The sequence below is a fragment of the Mus caroli genome, unplaced genomic scaffold, assembly GCF_978045245.1.
Source record: "Mus caroli unplaced genomic scaffold, Mus_caroli_1 scaffold_10, whole genome shotgun sequence".
Taxonomy (NCBI): Eukaryota; Metazoa; Chordata; class Mammalia; order Rodentia; family Muridae; genus Mus; species Mus caroli.
In genome coordinates, this window is record NW_028227265.1 from 89,505,305 (window position 1) to 89,519,257 (window position 13,953).

The 13,953-nt window shown below is 43.2% G+C and overlaps 1 protein-coding gene across 2 annotated transcripts in view; it reads left to right on the forward strand.

Annotated features, from left to right (window-relative positions):
• The window catches only part of Mtmr7 (myotubularin related protein 7), an 86,896-nt gene that overhangs the window by 14,928 nt on the left and 58,015 nt on the right, over positions 1 to 13,953 (forward strand). The window contains exon 2 of one of the 2 annotated variants that reach the window (XM_085844006.1): positions 89 to 200. The exons of the other annotated variant lie outside the window; for it this stretch is intronic. The gene's annotated coding sequence lies outside the window, so the exon portion shown is untranslated. The remainder of the gene's footprint in view (positions 1 to 88; positions 201 to 13,953) is intronic. 2 annotated transcript variants of the gene reach the window in all.

A 13,953-nucleotide genomic window follows, 5' to 3' on the forward strand; every position in this document is an offset into this window, starting at 1 on the left:
ACATCTGTGTATTTAAATCATTGTGCAGAAGTCTGTGTTGCTACCTTCTATTCTTTGGTCCCATTTCAACTGTTTCTTCATATTGCAGTTTGATTTTTCCCAAAAGAACCGGCTGCAGCATTGTCTGTCCAGTATTGCCTGATGTTTTTGACGGCTTCAGAGGAGATACTCCGTGTGGGCTCTCACACTTCAGAGGCAAGGTGGGGACATTTGTGGGGATGAACCTATCCATTTTAAAGCAGTTGATTTTCTTTAGTTTTCAGGAAGCTAAGTCCTCACAGAAGTTGTGTTAGGCATTCCTCAGAGTCATCTGTACTTAGAGCTAGAGGGATGGATGGCTCATTGGGTGCGTGGTTGTTCCCTCAAGCGTGAGGACCCGAATTCCATTCCAAGCTCCCATGTGAAAAACGGGCTGGCTGCAAGCAGGGCATCATGATGCAGCAGGGACATGCTGGCCATCAGTAGGATCTTCAAGCTCAAGTTCCCGGTTCAGTGATAGACCCGTCACAGGAGAATAAGGCAGAGAGTGATAGAGGAGCAGGGCAGGCTATCTGATGTCCTCATCTGACCTACACATACACACACACACACACACACACACATGCACACACTCAATATATACATACATACACATACTCACAGACACACTCATACATAGATATACACACATGCTCAAACACACGTGCTCACATACTTATAGACACACACACATTCACACAGACACATACACAGACACACACGTTCATACATGTTCTCTCCCTCTCTCACACACACAAGCACACACACACACTCACATATATACATACATACACACACTCACACACAGACACACATGCTCATACATAGACATACACACACACTCAAACACACACACACAGACACAGACACACACATGGTCAAATACACATGCTCACATACTTACACAGACACAAACACATTAACATAGACACACACACTCTTACATGCTCACAGTCAGACACACATACACTCACACTCACACACACACTCACAGAGGCATCCATGCTTTCTGAAATCCTCCCTTCTAATAGGTTTAGCTATACTTGGGTGATGTCTTGCTGTCCCGAGTCAGCCTTTGATATTAAGGGCACACAGTCTGTCATAGAAGTAAAGAATTCTTCATTCCTGAGTTGTGTTTTTACTCATTCATATAGTATAGAATGCATCTAGCTGCCAGTATCTTTTTATGTAGCTGGGTGAAGACTGTGAATGTGTTGGCATGTGTGTGCATGTTGTGGGAGAAAATGAGAAAAAATGGAGAACTCTGAGAAGACATGGCTGGGAGTCCGGGTTCTTCTCCATACATGACAATAGCAAGTCTTCCAGGTAAAATGGCCTTTGTACAGAAATACAATTTTAAAACAGTTTTAAACCCACAGATGTTCTAAAGTGAACCCCTGTATCCCTTCAGCAGTTATTTCCCCTTTGTATCTTTCTGTATTGTAGACACCCACTAACTTGCTTTTCTGTCTTAGAAATTTGCCTTTTTCTGGGTATTTTATATAAATGCCATTATGTGATTCATTGTGCCTAACAACTTCTTTCAGTTAGTGTGATGTTTTAAGGTTCATATAATTTTTGGCATATGTTACTAAATAATACTCTTGTTTGTTTTGAGACAGGGTTTCTGTAGCTCATACTGGTGCAGAGCCTCTGGGGACCCTCTGCTGCCACCTTCTCAGTACTGGGGTTACAAACACACCCTGCCGCACACTGGAGCTCAAACCTGCATCCTGATCTCCATCTCCTAGCCATTGCTGGTTGATAGTCTGTTGTGGATATATTCAAGGTGGTTTACCCATTTACTAGTTGATGGGTACTTGGGTTATCCCTAAATATTTATGGGTAGTAAATAGGTGTTTTGGGGAACCCATGTTTTCTAGTTCTCTTGGGTGTATAATCAGAACTTTCTTGATTCCTACATTTTCCAGCGATATTGCATCATTTTATATGTCCAGCAAAGATGAGCGATGGTCACTCCAGTGTACCAGCTCCTCACCTGCACTCTCTATCTTCAGGATAAAACTTACTCTGTGAAGGGGGTGGTTCCCCCCACCGACAGACAGACAAGCTCCCTCGACTACTTTTCTTGTGCATGTTGATTATGTCTTATTTAGATACGTATGTTTTAAAGCCATTTGCTTGTTTTCTGCCAGGTTGTCTGCCTTTCATTTTTGAGCTACAAGTGTTCTTCATAGGCTGTGTTCATGAGCACACGTATGCCTTGTGATCATTCCATGGGATGTCTCTTGTCTTTCTTGGTAAAGTTTTTAGTTGGTGGGAGTCCAGGGTCATCTGTTTTCTTAGTGCCTTCCTTGGGGCCTCATTCTTTACAAACCTAACCTAACCTAAGCTCACAGAAACTCAACGAGTGTAGGTTTTTGATCCCCTCAGTGTGTGTTGAATAGAGGGCTATGGTCCTTCAGCTTGTGGAATACCAGTTGCTCCAGGGCTGTTTCTTGAAAAGACTCCACTTGACCTGTCTACTTGTCTTGGCATACGTGCTGAGATTCAATTCAGCACGGATGTTTGGGCTGACTTTATTCTGTCCCTTTAATCTTTTTTTTTTTTTTTTTTTTTTTTTTTGGTTTTTCGAGACAGGGTTTCTCTGTATAGCCCTGGCTATCCTGGAACTCACTTTTGTAGACCAGGCTGGCCTGGAACTCAGAAATTCACCTGCCTCTGCCTCCCGAGTGCTGGGATTAAAGGCGTGCGCCACCATGCCTGGCTGTTCCTTTAATCTTTGTGTCCATCTGTCAGTCCACAATCCGGACTACAGCTAGCTATATGATCTCTAAGAGTTCCCGAGGACTCCTGCAACCTTGGCTTCCCGGCCTTTGACTTTTGCAGGTGAGACCGAGAATGTTTTTACAACACTTAATTATGAGGCTCATGGTATGTCTTAGCACTCTTTTTGTTTAAATAATTTTTTTTTTTACTCTCATTGCAAAAGAAGGTGACGCCAGGTTTGTGTGCTGAGAAAACTTCCATGCAATATGAGAATAAAAAACCAATTTTCCCAATCCAAGCATTTCATTTGACCTACTTCCTCACTTCCACGATTCACAGTGGCTTTAGGTCTTTTCTCCCCTGGAGGCAATCTCCAAAGAATGACTTTGTGTAACCCAACTCTAGTTCACACTCATGCTTTCGCAGTGTAGTTTTTCTGTAATAAAAACATTAATCTCTGCAAGCTCATGAATTTTAGGAAAGTATCCCAGTTTTGCTCAGGGAGTCACTGTCGAGAGCCCTGGGAGGCAAAGCCCAGATGGTTGAGGGAGGGTCTTTTTTGTAGGAGGTTGGAGGAGAGAAAGGGGTTGTAACTCTGTCCAGAGGGAAAGTACCTTTCCTACCGCAAAAGGATTCCACGTGGGCACTTGCTAGGCACCTGGAAACATTTGCATGGCTGGGTGATGAAGACCCGGAACTCCAGCCGGCCGCCTTTGCTGTAGTTACTTTACTCCCGGGTGAAGCGTAGCCTTTTCTGGTGGACTCACAGGAGGTGAAGTTTTCATCAGATCTGCCCATCTCTGCAGGTGCAGCCGGGTCTTCGATGCTCCATTTAACAGGTCAGATTTATACAGGTTTTTCTCATCTTGAAGCTACTCTTAGTGTTTACCTTTCCACTCTGAACAGGATACGCTGTGAAAGTATATGTGAAACTGACCGGCTTGACCAGATACCCCAAATTCCGTGACTCTGTGTAATGATGGCTCAGCTCTGTGTTCTTGGTCTGCACTCAGAGGGCCTGCAAACAGCTCATTTTGTACCATGTCTCATAGGCCAGGAACAGTCAAAACTATTTTTTCTAGTGCCCTTTACCCTGGTGGACAGCTAGTTGAAGCCTTTGGGAGTAAGAGCACTTCCCAGGACATGGACCCAACCCTTCCTCCCACAGCCCCATTTAAAATTGTTTAAAAATAGCTCCCACTTAAGGCTTTGTGGCAGGCCATGACAACTTTATAAAAATTGTATATTTACTTTTTCCCTTTTCTTTGCTTATTAAAACACTGCTTATCACTGATTCCCGGAGAAATAAATTTATTGCCAAGCTATGAAAGAAAGTTATATTCCTCCGGGCATGTAGCTCACTAAGCAGAAGCCACTTAGAATGTTTAAGGTACAATTCAGCCAGTTTGAGCAGTGATGGCTTACTAAGGGATCCTGCCTCAAGCTAAGTAGGTAGCTTGAAAAGCCTGTCTATTCATTTGTGAACTTGTGTGCTTCCTGTATGGTAGACCCTCTGTAAAGGCCCAGATCTCTGATGGTTAACAAGGCTGACAGGCCTAGTTTCACGGAATTTACACTGTCATTTGGAGTTAAGCAGGCATATAGTAATCAATTTATACAGTGTGTTTGAAATCTCTCTGTGGAAAACCTTTTTATTTCTAGAAGATTTCTTTCTTCAGCCCCATTCGTTGGCTTTCCCCTGTAAGCTTCCAGTGACTTCCCACCACACTCAGTGTGGACACTGAATCTGTGTCATGGTCTAGAAGACTCGTTTCTGCAGCCTGTACCACCTGATCCAGTCCTCCCGACCCTGACCTGACAGCTTCACAGCCTGAGCGTTTCGAGCTCTTCCTGCCTTTGTGTTTCCTCCCCTCCTCTGGGGTGTCTTTCTCCACATTTCCATGTGCCTGACTCACTTAGTTGGGTCAATTTTGAAATAGTTTGTCATTTGATTAGACAAGCCTTTCCTGAGCAGACCACTGTCTAAAAAATAATAATACTAAATTTCATTTTTTCTTTCCAACCCCTGCTCCCAGAAAGACAGGATGACTCTGAGACTAATTATTTATTATTAAATGCTTTGACCACAAGCTTTGGCTCATTCTCTGACTAACTCCTAACTTATTTAACCCATTCAAACTATTCTGTCTTCCACATGGCTGGTTACCTCTCTTTCAGTCTCAACTTGCTTCTTCCTTTGTGCCTCCTCAGCGTCTCAGTGTCTCGCTCAAGTCTCCCCTCATTATATCTCTGCTGAGTTTTTTTCCCTCATTCTCTTACTTTTTCCCAGAATTCTCTCTCTTCCTGCCAATGTCCCACCTATTTCCTGCCATGGTTCATTGGCTATGGGCTTTTTTTTATTGACAGGTGATGTTTGTAAGAGAGTCTCTCTACAGACTACCATCCCTACCAATGTGTCTGTTTTAATTTCCTCTCTCAGGTCTTGGATCCTCTAGCATAAACACATGCATGCTCGCACATTTGATTTGTTTGTCCATCTGAAGTGCTGTCTATGTCTCAAGCATACATCCCCATGTGGAATGTAGACAGTGACATTATCTCACCTATTTACGTATCTCCCTTATCTAAGACACTGGTTTAAGGGAGAGGACCCACAGATTGTTGAATGAATGAATGAATGGAGAATATGATTTCATGTGATTTTGTGTCCATGCTTCAAGACCCTTCAGTAGCCTTGTTTTCCTTCAGGGTTGTCTCATTTTAGTAATAGGCCAAGAATTCTCTTTTCATTCCTTACTCCTGTACTTTGTTTCCTCCACTTATAACGAATTCCTAATAGATTATTCCTCTTTATCTTGTCTGAAAACTTAAATTTACTAATTGTACCTTCCTGTTTAATCATACCCAGTTCTACCCACCAGCTCTCATAGTCTTTGTCTCTAACCAAGGCATTAATAATTTTCATTCATTAGGCAAATATTTTTAGCATGCGTGCTAGTTCAAAGATGAAAAACTTGTGTTGCCCATCCCTAGGAATCCTACAGTTGAGGGTGGTTGATCTGCAGTTTCATTTTATTGCTCCTGGAATTCAATAAGCCATGGAATATCTATAGGAAGTGTGCCTAGCATAGTTCATGGTGCTGCGGGATCAAACACAAGATAACTAGTACTTTCCTTGCGCTTAGATTCTAAGCAGCACTCTTTAAATATAGCCTGCATTAAGGCAGCCATGGTAAGTATAAAGTATAAATTATCAGAGGTATCATAGCAACTTAAAGGGCAGAGAGTGGTTGCTGCACTGGGTGGTTGGGCAAGGAGCTGTTAATGGGTAGACCTGGCTATGAGGATGTGCAGAGCTTGCTACCACACTGTGGCAGGCAGGGGTTCTTTCAGAACTCGGGAGAGGCCTCCTATCTACACTCACTTCACAGAAGAGGAACAGTGGGTCTCTTAGGGCTCTATTGTGCGAGGAGGAAGAGTGTGGTAGACTGTGCAGTCTGTCTTTCAGGGCTTCGGCACCCAGGAGTGCAGCATGAGGATGCGTAGACGGATGCTATGAAGCCTAGCTTTTCCCTGAATGGATGCTCTCTCTACTCCTCCATCCCCAGGCCTTGGACTTGGCCAGAGTTGGTGGGAGGAGCTACGGCTTGCCTCTCTCTGTGCCCAGGCTGCTGCTTCTCCCTGGACCACGAGTTCCGTTTGGCACAATTTGGCTTTGGAAAAATATTTTCCCATAGTTTCCAAAGAGCTTTGCAAGTAAAAAGGGTTTATTTCATCTATTATTATCTAATTAATACTTTTGTCAGAAATACATCAAATTCAGAAGGTTTTTAGAAATTTAGAAATTTTTTTTATATGTAGAAATCCATCATTATCACAAAACAGTCTTTAGCTTTCTGTACTGATTCAGAAATGGCGGTCTGTAGAGAGAATCTCTTACAAGCAGCACCTGTCAATAAAAAAGCCATCAGCCAATGAACCATGGCAGGAAATAGGAGGTGCAAGGTCTTTTTCTTTCAAAACTACTTACTTTTTTTTTCCTTAAATCACTTTATTCTTTTTAATCCATTTGTCCTTAGCAGATTGTTCCAAACACTTAGTATTTGAATTATATCACACCAGGCATCAGGTTTTAATTTAATTTCTTTTTAACATTTTAAAATCTCTTTCTCTTATTTATGCTTGCAGAAAATGGTATTTTTGGTTGAGGTTATTTTAAGGTGGCGCTGAAATAAATCCTTTTGTTCGGCAGCACATGTTCCTTTGAGCTTACGCATCCAGGGACATCCTACCAAAATAAATCTTAACGGCCCCATGTAAAACTCGCAAGTGCCTGGCTATGTATCATGGCTTCTGGACTGATGTTTGTGTTGCCCGGGAGTAACAGGGCTCCCTTCTTCTGCCTTCCCGGGAGCTCCCAACACTCTCATTTCTTCTGAAGCTGTTGCTCTGTGTCGCCATCTTAGTTCGTTATCTCCCTGAGTGGAAATTGAAGATGCAGTTAAGTGCCAGTCAAAGCTGCTCCAGTAGCAAGCAGTGCATGGATGGAATTAGCATCCTGCTTGTGTGTAAACCTTCTAGTCTGCTCGCAGTTGTCCAGCTAGTTTCCTTGTCTTCACCTAAGTCAGGTAGAAGATTTTTAATACAGAAAATGGGACTTTTTTTCTTTTTTGTTTTTTTTTGTTTTGTTTTGTTTGTTCTTGTTTTTGTTTGTTGTTTCTCTCATTTTAAATGAAAAATTCTCAAATCCTTTGTTTTAACAGATGTGATATAACTATACAGGAATTATTTGAGACTGTGTATGTAGTTAACAGGTCTTTTGAAATATGTGCACCCAGTTCCCTATTTTCCATGTGGAAGAAGGCCTTAGAATTGTCCAGCAAGACTTTCACACCTTTTTGTGAATGTAGTCAGGTGTAAGCGTTTGTCCTCCTGGGTGTTCTGAAACCGTATCAAGATTACAGGGATGGATTTTTCTTGTCTAATGTGGGTCTGTCTGAGCCTGTTAGATTGTGAGTCTACTTCCAACCAGGCTCTGGATTTTCCCAATCTGAGCTCTCCCACTTCAGTTAATTTGGATGAATCCAGCCCTATTCAGAGAAAAGGTTGTGTTTAAAGAGACAAAGTTGAAAATATGGGCTATAGCCATTACTAGAGAAGGGAAGAGGGTGAAGGTTTGGCTTTGACTATACATTTCCATCTTTCACTATGTCCTTTAGAGAAAGGACAGTCCGGGAGGCCTGTCCTTGGAATGGAAGAATCTGTTCATCAGGTCACGTAGGGCTGTGCTCTGGAAGGTCACAGCAGCAGCAGAGGGAAGCTGTTCTGACTGTGAATAGAGTTACACAATGAGAGTGTTGTAGACGGACGTCTCTCAGTAGAACTCAGGGAAGATGTTCTGTTAGACCTGAGTCACTGTCCTTGTCCTTGGCTCTGAAGATATTTGCTCAGTCTGTATGCAGGGTGTGTGGCATGGGCCCTCAGTCCTTGCTCTCAGATTGCATCAGTATGTGACCCAGGGAACTGCAGATGCTGATGGAGCATCTGATAACCTCACTTTTCTGTCCTTTGATGCGATTGATGGGAAGGTTGGCTTGCTGGAGTAGCCTGGAGCAGAGAACCCAGTGCATGCAGGGAGGGTGTGGTCAGGAGCTGCTGTGTGAGGAACTGGGTGTTCTGAGCCACTGACCTTTGTATACGGATTATCTAACAACCTCTCTTTGGCCTGTGCCCTGTGTGGATGAGGTGTTTCTTTCTCTTTAGAAGGTTCATAGCAGAGATGGATGGAGTCAGAGAATCTGTGCCTAGTTAACCCATTGGGAATTAACTAAATAATAAATCGTCTGGGCTACTGGTACACGATGAACATTCAACAAATTAATATAACTAAATAATAAGTATAAATTGAAGAAAATTAAACTGCTAGGGTCAGCTGTCTGTAATTGGCAGGTACCATGCTTATTAACTGTGTTTTTGAAATAATTAATTGCACAGTAGTACTGTCTCAAGAGTTTCCTCTTAAAGGTTCCTTTCATGCAGTGTGCTGAAGGCCTTTAAGGGTTTTCTGATGGGCAGACTGTTTCTTTTGGTTCTATAGCCTCTACTTCCTTGGACTGTGCTCTGTGATTTTTGCCCTTCCCATAGTTCTTCTGTTTCTGACCTTTGAATAAAATGGTCCTGGGAAAAAGACTTCCATTGGTTTTATAGTTTTGAACAGTTTAAATCTGCCTTTTGGGGAAACGATGGATGTCCGTGAATTTTTTTTTTTTTCCTACGAAAAGCTGGACTGGAAAGCCTTCAAGCTTCGTGACTGCCGCTCTTTATTTGGTTAGGCAGGCTTATACAGGGAGGAAAGAAGTGCTTCCTGTTTGAATTAGAAAAAGTTACCCCTCCTCCATAATTATAGTGATCCTAAATGGGCTGAAGGAGTTGGTTTAGCTTCAGTTTTTTTCTTGTGTATCAGGGTGTTTTGCCAACTATAATTGAGTTGGCATCTCTGGCTACTCTAACACGGGAACTGTGTTATAGATGTGAGTATTCAGTCAGAGGAAGAAGTAATATTTTAGTCTCTGTCATAGGTTAAGTTAGTAATAATTACTTTCATTGAGAACAGCTAAGATGTACAACTCTCTCTCCCTCTCCCTCTCTCTCTCTCTCTCTCTCCCTCCCCCCCTCCCTCCCTTCCTCCCTCCCTCCCTCCCTCCCTCCCTCTCTGCCTCTCATTCCCTCTCCCTCTCCTCTCCTTTTCCTCTCCTCTCTTCTCATTCTCTTTGTCTCTCTCTCCTCTAAGTGGGGCTATAGTTTGGGAACATCTGGAACATCTTAGCAAATATTACACAGATAGTGACACCTTCCATAATCAAAACAACTTCAGAATGTCCATTTATATATGTGCAATTAACACATTACTAGTGGATGGTTATTGTTAATTTCCAACCTGACAGAGTCTAGAATCTCCTGGAGTAAGAGTCTGACATGCCGGTGAGGGGCTATCTTAGTTGGTTAATTGATATGAGGCCCATCTTTTTAATTACAAAATGTTTATATGTATGTGGGTATTTTCTCTGTAAGCATGACCTTTGTACCATATATATATATATATATATATATATATATATATGCTTGGTGTTCACAGAGGTGAAGAAGGTGTTGGATCCTTCTGGAATTAGAGCTCCGGATGAGTGTGATCTGCCACGTGAGGGCTGGGAGTTCCCAGCCCTCTTTAACACCGTCTAGTGCTTTTATAAATACTGAGCCATTTCTTCCTTCCCTGGGACTTTAAGCCAGATGAAACTCTTTCTTTAAGTTGCATTTGTCAGAGTGTTTCCTATCATAGCAACAAAGAGAAGAAACTAAGACAAAAATATTAAGAAGACTTGAGTCATAAAACATCTCTCCCAAGTTGCAGGAGGTCCTCACAGCTCCTGATGGGATACACACCTTTTCAGACCTCAGGACACTGCTATGAGTCATGGGAGAATCAGGAAACTAGGCTGTTCACATTGGACACAGGGTTTCCCCATCAAACAAGAAGAGAACAGATGGGACTCAGATGGCCAGCCAGCTTGCTTGTCACTTCTCCAGCTTCATTAGGCCTTTTCACTACTACATTGGAGTCTGATGGGAGTTTTCAGGAAACTGGAGGTTGGAGTTTTGATCCATGATCCTTGCCTGGTTTTACAATACTGGGATTTTACAGTTCTGGTTTTACAAGTTCTGGGATTGAACTCACATCCTCTCCACTGACTGAGCTGTCTCACTAGCCCAGAAAGGCTTTTTTTATTCAACTTTAAAACAAATGGCATCATATTGTATGTAATGCCAAAGTGGAGATCCTGATGTTCGTTTCATTAAGTCAACCAAAGGGCTTTATCTTTAATGCTATAATAAGGCCACCATTTCATACTTAAAACCAAACTATAATTATGGCAGGTAGAAATAACTCAAGAAATCTTCCAGATACTCTAGCATGCAGCCAGTCATTTCCTAACTTATCAGAAGAGGAAAATGCAAGAGGGTTGTAAGACAGGAGATCTTAGCCTGAAGACCCACCAACAACTAGGAAGGTGTGCCTACATGTGGGGCGTTCATGGCTCCACTCTGTGCTTAGAGCTGTGTTGAACAGTACAACCTCTGGACTGGTTCAGATACTGTTGTGGCAAAGGCTATACCTTCCTTTCCTTAGAAAGCTGGAAGAGTTTTCTGTTGGTCAGCCACCTTCCCATGTGACTGTGCTGTCACTGTTTCTACGGTGGCTGTCTTGCATTCTGGGTGACCTCTGTACTGTTGAGAGAGAGAGCTATGGCATCCTAGAGTGGAGGAGAAGTTAAAGCCATTTAGGTTGTTCCTGCAGACCAGAAGCAGAGAGTTCAACTGCCTCTGCCTAGCAGTCCCATTTCGGAACTCGATCCAGAGCTCGGGCCTCTTGACTTGTGAATACTTTCCTTTTCATGTTGGTAGAGTCAGAAAATGTCACGATACCAAATTTAGCATGGCAAACTATTTATCTAGCTGCTTTTCTTAGATTAGAACATAAACTTGTCATAGGTTTTGGCTGCTGCAGACATTTTGATTTCTCTCGGTTCAACAGTCACTGGATCTCTTCCCCTAAATGATTGACAGTGACCTTCAGCCTAATTTATATAGCAGTGAAGACTTGGTATTTGGCCAAGAACACTTTGTGGCCACTGCCATGGGCCCTTCCCCCATCCTCTTCACTGAATCGTAACTCTACCTGTGAATTCCTTGTCCGGCATGGCAGCTGTTCTTAACCCAGGTAGTCTCAGATGATTCTGGGACCCAGAGAGTTACCAGTCCTGCATCCGACCTGCAGGGTGGAAAGCAATATCCTCTTATGGTGAGATTAACAGAAGGCGTGGTGAGAATTGCTGGAGAGAGGTCCTGTTTCTTGGTGATTTATAAGATCCACCTCCTGACTCCCAGGCAGAAAAGGAAAAGAGGAAGGATGCTGTTCTGCAGCCAGGGTGTCTGCTTTCTGACCTGGCAGTGGGAGATGGAGCCCTGTGTTTTGATTGAAGCTTTTCAGCCTTGTCCTAGAAAAGCTCAAAAAGCCCTTTATTCTTCTCAGCCTAGACCAGCAGATGAGATGGCAATAGGAAAGGATGTTAAACCGTTGCAGTCCTTCGCATCGACTCTAAGGTCCCCGAGGCCGTACAGCGGCTGTCCAGCCCAGTTTGGTTTGTTTTTCCTCGGTACCTAGCGTGGTGCCGCACGGCTTGTTGACTGCAATCATGTGTTTACTCTTTGCTCTTCTATTACTGCTGAGAACCCTGAAAGTCAGTCTGTCCCAGTGTTTGGGCTCTTGTTTCCTGTGTCCACGCTTCTGGCCTTGGATTTGTCTCAAGGAATAATAATGTCTTGGTGGTGTTTGTAATTTGAAAGTTTTGCACTGCAGTTTTACCTAAGTAAATCACCTTGTTTTCAGAACTCAGATTTTATGATTGCTTGAGGTAATTGTGAATTCATATCCCTGACTCGTGAGTGTTCTGTTAAGAGGTCAGACGTGCAAAGTGGTGGTGTAATGCATGGCACAATATAGAACACAGCTAAAAACTTTCTTTTTCTGTATTACTGCTGGGTTGTTTTTGGTTTTTTTGGTATTTTTTTTTTTTTTATACGGCCCAGGACAGCTTGGATTGGGGCTGATATGTGTGGTGCTTCTTGGGATAGTGAATACCTCTCTTCTCTTTCTGTTGGAAGGCCAAAGCAGCCCCAAGAGTACCTGCTGGCTTCCACATTTTCTTTCTTCCCTTGCACATCTTATTACTGATTGTTTTAGCCTCTCTTGTCCATCTTTACTCCCTGGTGCAGCTATGTATGGGGCCTGCCTCTACCTTAATTACACTCTGAGTCTCCAAACTCCCAAGGTTTGTGTGTCTGGACAGGTTTGACTAAGGTTGGATTGATGCTGCAGTAAAGCCGACGGACTGGATTCCTCCCTGCTCTCCTGGGAACTGTTCCCTCCCACACCCTGGTACCTCATGAAACCCACTGACAGTGAAGCATAGATGTTTTCCACAGTGTTCTAGAGGATGAACGCTGCTTGTGCGTGGGTGATGCTTGTAGGCATGATTTCTCCCTTATACGTTACGAGATGCTCAAACACGAAGTGACTTAGGACTTGTCCCATAGCTGGAAAACGAACAAACCAGTTTTAAAAGCTAAGAAAATGGTAGGGCGTGGCGGTACGCGCCTTTAATCCCAGCACTCAGGAGGCAGAGGCAGGCAGATCCTTCTAAGTTTGAAGCCAGCCTGGTTTACAAAGAGTTCTAGGCCAGCTGGGCTATATAAAGAAACCCTGTGTCAATAAAACACAATAAAACACAGACAAAACAAAAACAAAACAAAAACAAAAAAACCCAACCAAACAAAAAATGATTAAGAAGCTTCATAGAGTTGGAGAAGAGTTTTTCATGAGTTGCATAAAGAAGTCCTTGCTCAGTGATCCCTGTGGTCCTAAAAAGTGGGTCTTTTCTCGTCCTTTCCAGTGTAAGACCCTAACAGCCTCAGACATCTAGAATCATTTAACACTTGCCCGTATCACAGGCACAGGTGCTCTTGTGGGCAATACTAATTAATATACAGTTGACTGCTCTAATTAGCCATGAACCTGGGAGATTGGGGCCTAAGAATGAGTGGGGCTAAAGTCTCGTGCAGTAGCCAACTTTATTTAGAGCATCAGACAGTTTATACTCAGAGGGTTAAGGAGAGTCACCAGTGTTCAGTCACCAGGACAGGCTGCAAGTTTGCTTCTCCACAGAGGCAGATGAGTCATAAACCCTGGAGTAAACTCACTCCTATCTGCAACATCTGGTAGGAGCACAGAGACACATCACAAGGAACTGAGGTCATCGGATGCTTGCTTTCTTGGAATTTTCTCATAAGGGCTCAGGATCCCCCTCCTATAACTACATTCTTGGACTGTGTCCCGACAGTAGACCTTTCTTTAAAATGTCTTTGGCTGTAAGTCTCTGGGGTGGACTGTGAATGACCAGAATGGCCTCTGATTCTATCCCATCATGCCCCGACTTCCATATGGACAGAATTTTTGCAGTCTCAGCATTTGCGAGTTGATGCTTCTGGTGGCTTTGCATAGCTTCCAGTCCTGGTGTTCCCAGGCCCCTGCTTGCTAAAGGACTAGTGTCGACCACCATATCAGCTCTCCCTTATTCCCGGTCTCAACAGCAGCTGACATAAACGTTTCCTCTGACCCTGACAATAGAA